Below are 12,069 nucleotides of genomic sequence, written 5' to 3'. Positions count from 1 at the left end.
TGTTTTGGAAAAAAGGAACTCTGGACCCTACCCTACAGCAGATATTCTTTTTTTTTTTTCTAAGTTGTCCCTTACCTTACCAGAACCCGTATGTTCCCTACTGCCCTCCTCCGAACCCCTGTCTCCGGTCATACACCAGGAGGACATGACGGAATCAAAGGAGACTTTATAGACCAAACTGGGAGGCTTTGGAGAGTTCTAGGGAGCGTCTTCAGAGAGCAAGTGGCTGGGAGGGGCCAAGTGCCCAACTCTGGAACCCTGGCCGCTCCTCTACCACTCCCATGGGGGTCTGTGTGTTCCACTTGCAGTTTTATGCGAAGAAAGTGTTGTCCCACAAAACACATTTCAGTATCCCTGATTGAGTTCAATGTTCCCATTTATGGAATGGTGAAACTTAGGCCCAGGGAAGGAAATGACCTACCCAAGACCCTATAGCTGCCCAGTGACACAGCTGGGACTGGAACTCAGGGGTCCTGATGGCCGGCTCTGTGCCTTCCTGAGCTCTGCCCAGGCAGATGGTGAGGCTCAGAGTCAGACTGGATGCTGCCTGCCTTGAGCAGGAACTGTGGCTCCTCTTCGCTGTCACAACGTCCAAGAGAGACCTTTTGGATTCTGTTAAGCAGGGCAAGGCTACTAAGTCGGGTGAAGCCAGCTCGTGTTTTTCTCTTGGAGAAAGTGGAGCAGTTCTGGCTGGAAACAGCAGATCTTCCAGACGAGATAATGCTAGCAAAGCATTTAGCAAGAGTTTCTGCATGAAGTAGGTGCTTAGAACTGTGAACTGAGGCAGAGAAACAGCTGTGGTTGCCTACACGGAATCACCTTCTCACTGTGTGACTCACGGAGCAGTATCTGAGAGGGAGGACTTGGGTTGAGGACAGGAGGGAAGGCCAGAATTTCCTTCAGACGCTGGGTCCACAGTGGCCATTCTCCCCTCCCCTCCGCACCTTTCACAACCCAGGGCTGAATGAATACGTGGGAACATTGGTTTGTGGGTGCAAAGATTCCTGAATCCAGACCAGTGGTCCTGGGCCCTATCTTGATGTGTCACCAGGTCTTCCCTCTGGGCCTCACTTTCCTCCTCTGTGACACGGACGCTTTGGACCAGATGGTTGTTCTCAACCCTGGCTGCCCGGAGAATCACGGGGGCGACTTTTAAACAATTCTGAGGCCCAAGCCTCACCTTAGGTCAAGGAACCTCTGTGGGTGCTTCTGAGCCTCTGTGGTTTTGATTCTGATGCCCAGTGAAGGGCAAGAAGCACTGAACTGAATGGCTCTGGGCTCCCTGATGGTTGGCACAGGACAGCGACATAGGACCTCACTAGATTGCTGTGAGCTGGGCTGTGCTTCTCTCGGCATGTGTGTGGGTGAGCGACAGAGCTGATGGAGCATCCTCTCAGCTGGAAGCTGTCTCCCAGCATGGCGGACGTTTCTCTCCCATCAGGTCATAGGTGAGGGGCAGTGGCGGGTCCCTGGGTGCTGTAGGAAGGAGGGCACACCAGGGATCGGTCTCCAGGGCTGAGACCGCAGAAACCTTGTTCTTCTCCCTGCTGGGGAGTCTGGCCCCCACTGATGACAGCATGGCCCCCAGGGAACTCCCAGCTCTGAGGCTGACTCCTCCAGAAGGGGTCAGGCCACCCTCAGCCTTGGGACTCCTGAGCCCTGGGTCCGTATCCTGGTGGGCAGCTTGGGCTGGGGATGCAGCAGAAGCCCATGTGGGGCCAGCATCCAAAGCCAGACCCCCAGGATCCAGTTCAGGTTCTGCAACCTCTGGGCCTCAGTGATCTCATCTGTAAAATGGGGCGATAATCCACGCCCAATGTGGTGTTAGGGATTCTGATAGAGAGATCTTCAGAGAGAGGATCAGTGAGCCCAAGCCTCAGGGACGGTGACAGGAGGAGGCATAGAGGCTCAGGGAGGAGGGGTCAGATGACATGGAGCTAGGAAAGCTGAAATTGAGGAGTCTTTATGTAGAGAGCAGAGCATCCCTTACACATCTATCTGTGGTTTTCACATGTACATGGGTGGATATTTTCACGAGTGGATCCCTTTAAAAAAGATAATTTTGCAAGGGGCCCCAGTTTATTAGGTATGGATAAGTAGAACTTGGATGGTTGGAGTGGGACCTGTCCCTCAGCTTCCCACCCCTACAGTGGCCTAACTGGGGAACAAATCTGGAACCACTGGTCTAGAGCAGGAGGACGCGCATTCTCCATCTCCTTCTGAGATTCGGCCCCGAGGAGATGGGTATAAAGTGCAGCAGAAACAGGGGTTGGATAGCAGGGAGCACTTCCCAGCAGTGGGGTTGGTAAGTGCTGAGCGTCTGGGGGCGCTGGTATCTTAGTCCTCCCCAGGCAGGAAGGGGTGAGCCATAGCCCCTCGAGGGCCTCAGCCTCCTGCTTCTGGGGATGGCAGGCAGGACCCCTTTCCTACTCTGGCACCGGGTTCTGGGGAGAAGTGGAGAGAGCTTCTCCCAGGAAAGTGGGACCTGGGCCATATCGCTGGATCCTCTGAGGGGCATGGAGGCCTTGAGCTGGGGAAAGAAAGAACAAAGTGACTCTTTCTCCTTCCGTTTGTTAACTCAGAGTGCAATGGGGTGAGGAGGACACAGGGGAGAAGAAAGAGAGGGGAAGTCAGAACTGGGGCTGGGAACCCAGCGGGTGTTTGAGGGGCAGAACTGGGAAGGACCAAGGCCAGAGATTCAAAAGGAGCTGCAGGGGAAGGCGGCGTTTCTGCCAGCTCCACCTTCGGGATGGATCCAGAATCCACTCCTTCCCCCAACCTCCACCAGGCAACCATGCACAAACCGCCATCCCATAGGCACCCTGGCATCCCTCCCTAACCAGCTGAACCCCCCACATCCCCACTTCCCCCCTCAGCTTATTCCTCACATGTTTGTCAGAATAATCCTCAAGAAAACACTCATCCCACTCAAGGCCTCCGTGACTCCCACCTTCCCATGTGGGTCTCTTGCTTCATCTCCCACCTCTCTCCCCACGCGGCAGGGCTTCAGGCTCTTCCTGCACCCCTCTGGCCTGGCTGCCCCTCTCTCCCATTCCCCAGTGGCATCTGGTCTAGGGTTGGCTGATAAAATAGAGGATCCTCAGTTAAACTTGAACTTCAAGGTAAACCACACTTAAGTATAAGTATATCCCAAGTGGTGCAGGTGTTACTCACCTGCAATTCACATGTGGCTGAGCATCCTGTATGGTCGTTTGCTAACCTGGCAGCCCTAGTCTAGTCCATCCCCTCTGGACCTGGAATCTCTCAGGTCAAGGATCTTGTGCTTCTGGGCTATTGATTGAGAGAAGGGGGAAAGCTATCTTCCATGTATTTTATTTTAAATAAGTATATCTATTTTAAGTAAATTTATTTTTTTTGGAAAAATCCACTTGTTTTAAGTGGGGTGTCCTGGGAACCATGTTCCCTCATCTCTTTCTTGCCCCTTAGTGACCAGAGGGTGGGGATGTTAGGAAAATTGGAAGGGATGGTATTTTAAGTCAGAAAATTCTAGCTTTGAGTGTAGCATCTGTCACTGATTCTGTGACGTCTCAGAGCATTGCTTTCACTGCTCTGGCCTCAGTTTGTTTCTCTCTAGATGGGGGCTAGGACTTCATCTGCCTCCCAGGTGGCTGTGGGATTCATGATGCATGAGTTATGCTCATCATGGACATATGTGCTAGCCATGTGAGGGGTTAGGTTAATAAGGCCCCATTGCCTGTGGTTCCAGAGTCACCTGGGCTGAAGGGTAGGTAGATGTGGCCTAATCCATAAGCTCCATGCTGGTCAGAAGTTTGCTGGGCAAGTGAGTGAGTGCCAGATCTCTTAATTTCTTGGGCCTGCCTGGTTGGCCATGCAGTTCAAGGTTCTGGTCACCAGGGGTCAGGCTTGCACACGGATGGCTAAGTTCTGTCTTTTATGGTGCTCCAGGGAGCCTCCAGACTGTGAGCCAAAGGGACGGTGAGGATGGGGGGTGGCACATTTTAAAAAATGTGGATCTTGGAGCTGTAGGTCTGTGACCTGCAGATCTGGGAGGTCAGATGTTGTTCTCTCTCATATTTACATCTTGCTTGGTACCTTCTGGAGAGATCCTCATCTCTTTGGCCCTTCACCAGGAGACTCCATGCAGGAAATGGGTTAGGTGGCCGGGGTTTGGAGAGAATGCTGGGCAGGAGTTTTGAAGAGCATTTGAGTCTTAGCTCCAAGTCTGCCCCTTACTAGTGTCCTTGTTGGCTCTATTACCTCCTGGGCCTAAGTTTCTTCTTCAGTGGAATAGGGTAAAAATACCTCCTCTGCAGAGATGCGTCAAGATCAGTGAGTAGAGGTGGGGCAGGGATAACTTCTCGAGGCTAGCCCAGCCCTGTCTAGAATAGCTTATGATGAAAATGGAGCAATAAGATAGAAACACAGGGAAAGAGCAAGTGTTGTCACGGGGCATCATATAATCCCTTGCTAAGTTGCAGAAGTGAGCATTAGGGTTCGGAAGAGGGAGAGGGCAGTCCAGAGAGGGGAAATTGCTGGCTTGAGCTCACATATCCAGAGGGACAAGCGCAGGGTCCACTGGGCAGGTGGCTGAGCTGGGCGTTGGAAATGAACAGTAGATCAGGCACCCAAGGCAGGTGTGCCCAGCTGATCCAGGCCACAGCATGCAGGCTGCTGGGCCCCTGGAATTTCAGATTCAGTTCTGTGTGTCTCCTGGGCACCTGCTCTGGCGGTGGGAGTACATGCTCTCCAGGCATCTGCATGTGCTTCCCATGTAGTGCAGTGAGCAGCAATGTGGCTTCAATCTTTGGTCCAGGCACGGACCCAGCACCCAGAGAAAGCGATTTTCCTGCTTGTGGTTTCCTGGCCTCCTCCAAGAACCTCACACGTCCATGTTGCTCACAGAGAAAGATGGATCACTCTGGGGGTTCCTGGAAGAGTTGCTGTCTTTGAACAGTCCCTCTCTTGCCAAGACCCCTGCCTTCCTCCCGGCCCCCAGCCTACTGCCTCTCCGCAGGAGGACAGCATGTCCTGGGCCTCTGTTCTCTGGCCTCAGTCATGGTGTGGCTGGGTTGCTCTGGGGACGCTGAGGGTTCTTGGTCGCGGCCTGTCTCAGGGTAGGTCCCCATGGATTGCCCTCCCACCCCTGGCCAGGTTGCTGTGGTTTCCCCATCAGTAGAAATGACTCCTCACCCACAATTGCATCAGTCCCTCCACAGACGCAGTGAATCATGTTGCAAGATGTGGTTATGGACTGCGCCCTGTGCTCTGGTTAGGGGCTGGTTGGGCCAGGCCAGGGGTGAGGGAAGTGTGGGGGGTTGACCATGTTTTGACTTGAACTTGGGAGAGGAAAGAAAAACCCAGGAGAGGGCCTCCAGGGGTGGGGTGGGGTAGGTGTGAGTTGACACTGAACTCATCACCCATGGGACTGAAGCAAGTATCCAGCAACCTTAACCGAGACCACACTGGGGAACCTTCTGGCTTACTCACCCTCTGGCCCTACCGCTACCACCAAGAGAAAAAAAAGTGAAGAGAACGAGCTGGTTCATCCTCTAGTGCATTGCAGCGGCGTGGGGGAAACCAGGGAGATGGGTTGGTTTGCTTTCTTCCTCTTTCTCTATTTGAACTCCCTGGCTTGCTTCCCTTCAGCTGACACATGGTGGCCATGGGCTGAGAATGTCCAACCTCAAGAAGAATTTCTTCCCTCTCTCCACTTCACAGGCCAGGCTCATAGCTGACCCTGGGTAGGAACTATCTGCAGGGAGGTAAAGACTCCAGCTGCTTGGAGTTCTATGACCCTTCCCAGAGGCAGATCTACCCATTTTTCAGTGGAGAAGATGAGGCCCAAAGGGAAGTTGCCGGACACTTTGCTTCCGCCTCTCTCTCCCATGCCCTCCTGTGCAGCTGAGCTCATGGCATCAGAATCTCAGGATCCTTCAACACTTTCCAGCTGGGCAAGGTGGGAGTGAGTTGGCTGTGTCTTCTTGTTAACTGTCCATGCCTTTATTTACTTATTTATTTTTAATTTTTAAATTGACACATAATTGTACATATTCATGGGGTACAGTGTGTTGTTTTTATACATGTATACATTCTGTAATGATCAAATCAGGGTATTTGGTACATCTATCACCGTGTACATTATCATTTCTTAGTGGTGAGAACATTCACAATCCTCTCTTCTAGCTACTCTAAAATATACAATACAATATTGTAACCATAGTCACCCTCCTGTGTAATAGAACAGCAGAACTTATTCCTGCTACCTGATTGTAGCTTTGTACCTATTGACCAACCTCTCACCATGCCTCCTCGCCTTCTCCTCTCCAGTCTCTAGTAACCACCGTTCTACTCTCTACTTCTATGAGATCAACTTTTTTAGATTCTGCATATGAATGAGATTGTGTGGTATGTATCTTTCTGGGCCTGACTTATTTCGCTTAACTTAATGTCCTCCAGGTTCATCCACATTGCTTCAAATGACAGGATTCCATTTTTTTTATGGCTAAATGGAATTCCGTTGTGTGTGTGTGTGTATGTATATATATATATATGTATAGATAGATAGATAGATAGATAAAGATATCATGGTATCTTTATCTAATTATCCGTTGTGGGACACTTGGGTTGATTCTGTACCTCTTCTCTACAGGAGGCAAGGCTGTGCAATGGTTCATAGACAGCCCAGCAAACGCTCTGTAATGAGGCTTGGAATTTCAACCTCACTGTCTTGAGCAGAGGAGAAATGGGCAATATGACATATGGAGGTGCCACTGAAACAAAACACCCCAAAATCTTGAGTCAACACAGTGGGGATAGCACTCTGGAGTCCACACTGGAACTGCAGTGGGTTTGTCTGAATGACAAATACACTTGTGTAAGTCACTGAAATGTGGAGGGCTGTTTGTTACTGCAGCATAGTCTACCTACCCTGACTTTGCAATGCTGAGCTAAGGAGATTGGCCTTGATTCTGAAGGTCATGGGAAGAGATTCAAGTCTTGGGAAAGGATGGCAGGGCCTAGATCCAACACTTGGGTTAAGAAGGTGGTTTTTCTTCCTTTTAGATTGTGAGCTTCCTAGGTGCAGCAATGTATCTGGGGTTGTTTTTCACCACTGAGTATACCTGGGGCCTAGAACAGTGCGTGATACATGATAGGTGCTTGTTCAGAATTTGTCTTCTCTCCTTCTGTCTTTAGTTTCCTCCTCCAATTTATTCTTCCTCTCTTCATCTTTCATTATTTAATCCTTCCTTCATGCCTTAATTTCCTCCACAAATATTTAGGAAGTGCCTCCCATGCCCCGGGCACTGTGTTTTACATATGTTATCTCTCTTTTATGCCAGTCTTGACAGAGAAGTCCTTACCCTCACTTGACAGAGGAGGAGTGTGGGCCCTGTAGTCTCTGCCTGCTCCCTGGCATTTTCATCATTTCTTTACTCTCTTCATCTTTATCTGGGACTCACTGGGAGGACTCCCTAGCAGTGCTAGGGAGAGGTAGAGGGAAGCATCTAAACATGAAAAGGCATGATTCTGCCCTTAGGAGACCTCAGGTTGCTGGGGGTCACTGTCACAGCCGTGCACAGCTGCCATCCAGCGTGGCACCCCACCAGAAATACACACAGGGTGCAATAAGCACGTGGAGAACCCTTGAGCTGACACTTACACAGGGTCTCCAGGAGTCTGAGGTTGGGCTCAGGGTGGGGAGTGGAATGGGATGGAGAGAGCAACATGAGCAAGGGCAAAGAGGGGTCAGAGAACCTGGTTTAATTAGGGAATGACAGCTAATTCAATGTGACTGCAAGATAAAATAAGTGAGGAAGACCTCTGGGAGTTAAGGCGGGGAGAGCAGATGGGACCTAAATTGCAACATTTATAGACATTTAGAAGGCTAAAGATGGCAAAAACATTTTATCTTAAAAGCCAACTGTGTTGGATTAGTGGTGACTGCTTGAAGCACCGTGTTAAGAAAGATTCTGAGGCTGCATCTGGTCTTAGGAAAAAGTGCTGTGATCCATGGGTGATATCTTCCACAGGACTGGGAGTTTGGAGCGACAACCTGCATGTCATGCATTTTCCAGTTTTGCTTTGCTTTGAGAGCTGCAGAGCCATGGGAAGAATTTAAGCAGGAAAATGATGGGGCCTGGACTACTGATTAGAGAGATCATTCATTCCTTGACCAACATAAAGGAACTAAGTGGAAGAGACATGATTGGAACCCAGGTCAGCCCAGTAACAAAGCCTGCATTCTGAAAACTCCCCTGCCTTCTGAGAGTTTTTTCCCCGGCCAGGGAAAACGTATTTCAGTGTGGAAGCTCCCAGTTAGGCTTGTCAATAATCTTTCTTCTTGCTGCTTCTTCCTTTCTCTTCTTATCAGCCGCTCCTCCCTGGTGCACCTCCTCCTTTTGTTATATCCCTAGGCCATCTGCTCAAGCAGGGATTCCCACCTAGAGGGCTGTGGCTCACTCGTGTGCCACGGACCCTTCTCAGCTGTGAGAAGTCAAACCTCAATCGATGGGTAAAGCTTATTTACTTGTTTATTTTTGTGCCACTATGAGAGAGATGTCTGCAGGAAGAACACTGAGCTGGATGTGGGCTACTGTAGAAGAATATCACGGCAGTCCCAAAGCATGAGGCAAGCAGGCTCTGCTCATCACAGTCACTGAGGCTCGGGCTGAGAGAGCAGCCATCACCTTGACCCTCACCAGTCTCCACACCAGAAGGAAAACAGAGCCTGGAGGGCCTCGCACCTGCAATTAAATGCTGTGTCTGCAGGTGACTTCCGTGAGTTCTGCTCTGCTCACAACTCATGGGCCAGAACTAGTCACATGGCCCCACCAGCTGGAGGGGACTAGAAGGTGTGAGTTCACCATGTGCCTGGAACATGGGGAGCCAGAGGGTCTGGTGAGCAGCTCTGTCAGTCACCACCATATACCTTGTGCCTGGCAGAGTAGGGGAGGAGCAAATTTTTGATGAAGATGGTGTCAGCCTGAGCATCCTTCCAGAACAGCTCTTGCTCAGGCCCCAGTGACCTGCATGTTACTCCATCTGGTAGACACTTTTCAGTCCTCATTTTCCTTAACCTTGCTTCTCACACTGCACTGTCCTTCTTAATACATGTTTCTTGGCTCAAGCACACATCGTTTAACTGACTTCCTTCCTACCTCTTGCGTTACTGCTTCCCTGGCTCCTTTGCAACTCTTCCCCTTTTCTACCTGGCCTCGCATTTTGGAGATTCTCAGGGCGTGGACCTCTTTCCTCAGCAGATCTCATCCACTGCCTTGCCTTGAACGATCCCCTTCACCTAGATGACTTGACTTGCTTTGGAGCTCCACGTTCATGTGTTTTGCTGTCTACTTGACATCTTCTCAAGAATACCTCAACATTATCTCCAATTTATTATGCTTAAAACCAAAGTCATGACCTTTTCCCCTCCACCCCTGGTCCCTTCCAGAGTTCTGCATCTCACTGAATAGCAACACCATCCATCTGGTCATAGGATCCAGAAACCCAAGAGTCTCGCTTGACCCTTTCTTCTCTCTGCCACACCCTTCCATTTTAAGTCCCTTAGCAACCCCTATTAATTTAGTCTCCAATCCATCCACCCTTCCCCAGCTCCATTGCCATCTCCATCACTGGTCCACGTGGCCACTGTGTCCCACCTGATTGCTGTGAGGCACCCCATGCCCTCCCTCCTTGTTCAGTTCCACCCATTTGTTCTTTATGCTGCAGCCAAGGAAATAACGCAAACTTGATCACACAGCCTTCCTTCCCATGATGCTTTAAAGGCTGCCAGGCTGGGTGCAGTGGCTCACTCCTGTAATCCTAGCACTTTGGGAGGCTGAGGCGGGCGGATCAACTGAGGTCAGGAGTTCGAGACCAGCTTGACTAACATGGCAAAACCCTGTCTCTACTAAAAATACAAAAATTAGCTGGGCATGGTGGCAGGCACCTGTAATCCTAGCTACTTGGGAGGCTGAGGGGGGAGAATCGGTTGAACCTGGGAGGCAGAGATTGCAGTGAGCCGAGATTGCGCCATTGCACTCGAGACTGGGTGACAAGAGTGCAACTCTGTCTTAAAAAAAAAAGAAAAAGAAAAAAAAGGCTGGGCGCGGTGGCTCACGCTTGTAATCCCAGCACTTTGGGAGGCTGAGGCCGGCAAATCAACTGAGGCCAGGAGTTCGAGACCAGCCTGGCTAACATGGTGAAACCCTGTCTCTACTAAAGATACAAAAATTAGCTGGGCATGGTGGCAGGTGCCTGTAATCCCAGCTACTCGGGAGGCTGAGGCAGAAGAATCACTTGAACCCGGGAGGCAGAGGTTGCAGTGAGTCGAGATTGCACTGTTGCACTCCAGCCTGGGCAACAAGAGCAAAACTCTGTTAAAAAAAAAAAAAAAGCCTGCCACCGCTCTTGACAAAGAGAAAACTTGTGCAAGATGTACAAGGCATGCGTGGTCAGGCCTCTGCTATGCTTCTTTGTCTTACATTCATTGCAGTGCCTGGCACATAGTAGGTGCCTGGTAAATACTTTTTGAGTGAATGAACGTATGGTATAAGAGAAATGGCCAGTTGGTCAGATTATTTTGACTATTAAAAAGTAGTGGGGCCGGGCACAGTGGCTCACACCTGTAATCCCAGCACTTTGGGAGGCTGGCGCAGGCAGATCACCTGAGGCCAGGAGTTCGAGACCAGCCTGGCCAACATGGTGAAACCCTGTCTCTACTAAAAATACGAAAATTAGCTGGACATGGCGGCATGCGCCTGTAGTCCCAGCTACTTGGGAGGCTGAGGCAGGAGAATCGCTTGAACCAGGGAGGCTGAGGTTGCAGTGAGTCGAGGTTGCACCACTGCACTCCAGCCTGGTGACAGAGCAAGACTCCATCTCAAAAAAAAGTAGCGGACCACCGGGAGTGTTGGCTTATGCCTATAATCCCAGCACTTTGGGAAGCTGAAGCAGGCAGATTGCTTGAAGTCAGGAGTTTGAGACCAGCCTGGCCAACATGGTGAAACCCCGTCTCTACTAAGAATACAAAAACGTGCTGGGCATGGTGGTGCATGCCTGTAATCCTAGCTTCCTGGGAGGCTGAGGCACAAGAATTGCTTGAACCTAGGAGGTGGAGTTTGCAGTGAGCTGAGATAGCACCACTGCACTCCAGCCTGGGGGACACAGCAAGACTCTGTCTCCAAAGAAAAAAAAAAAAAAAAAGTAACAAAGCAGCAGGGGTGGCTTTCCTGGATACTGAGACTGGTTCAGGGCCCCTTGCGAGCTGACATGTGACTGTTGCTGTGTTCTGAGCAGCAATGCAGGCTCATCAAAGCAGGATGACCCTTTGATAAGCCTCTCTCTGGGATTGGAACCCAGGCAGGCTGAGCTGAGAACCAATCTCTTCATCTCTGTGCCGTTCTGCCCACTCACCCACTCACTGCATTTGTGCTCCACATGTGGCACAGAGGTGGCATCTACATAGAGGCTATTTTTATTACTCTTACACAGCCTGGCAATGGGACACAGCAGAAGCAGGGAGAAAGGCCACTCACTGGGGCAGGCAGACAGACTCTTTTCGTAGTCACCTTCCTCTCATCCTGGGAGCTCCCTGGGCTGGGGGCAGGTGGGGTGCCCAGAGTTGGCTCAGGGTGGCCTCATTTCTGGGGATCAGGGTGAGTCAGTTGTCTCCCTGTGGTCTGAGGGCAACATCAGGAACTGCGATAGTCATCTCTTTCTTTGTGGCTTTGAGGTCTGGGGGTGGGGGGTGAGGGTTCCTGAGACCCTTGGGGCCCATAGGGGAAAGTCTTCAGCCTGCTGGGCCTAGGAGATGCAGGGGGATTCTGCAGGACCCATAACGGTGGCTGGGGAGCCCTGGCCTTTGGGCCTCTCTGCAGCATTGCCCACTCCCCACTGGCCACGTGCTGAGCAGAGGAGTGAAGAATCCAAGTGAACAGGGGTCTTAGTTCATCTTTTCAACTCGAGAGGAAGCTGCTCTCATGATCTCTGTTTTACAGACGAGGAAACTGAGACTCAGAGAAATTAAGGGATTGGCCCAAGTTCTCATGGCTATTAAATGACACAGCCAGTACTCAGTGCTAGACCTGC

The 12,069-nt window shown here is 50.8% G+C and overlaps 2 long non-coding RNA genes across 2 annotated transcripts in view; both read left to right on the top strand.

The window, feature by feature from the left end:
• LOC129526912 (uncharacterized) overlaps positions 1 to 12,069 on the top strand; it is a 52,097-nt gene that overhangs the window by 16,031 nt on the left and 23,997 nt on the right. The window lies entirely within an intron of this gene.
• On the top strand, positions 6,593 to 8,232 carry LOC134757337 (uncharacterized). The gene is made up of 2 exons (XR_010131200.1): positions 6,593 to 6,856; positions 8,013 to 8,232. It is a non-coding gene; the product is annotated as an uncharacterized lncRNA (long non-coding RNA).

The sequence above is a fragment of the Gorilla gorilla genome, chromosome 16 (assembly GCF_029281585.2).
Source record: "Gorilla gorilla gorilla isolate KB3781 chromosome 16, NHGRI_mGorGor1-v2.1_pri, whole genome shotgun sequence".
Taxonomy (NCBI): domain Eukaryota; kingdom Metazoa; phylum Chordata; class Mammalia; order Primates; family Hominidae; genus Gorilla; species Gorilla gorilla.
The sequence above is the reverse complement of the archived record's forward strand: the minus strand, read 5'-3'. Positions and strand labels throughout refer to the sequence as shown.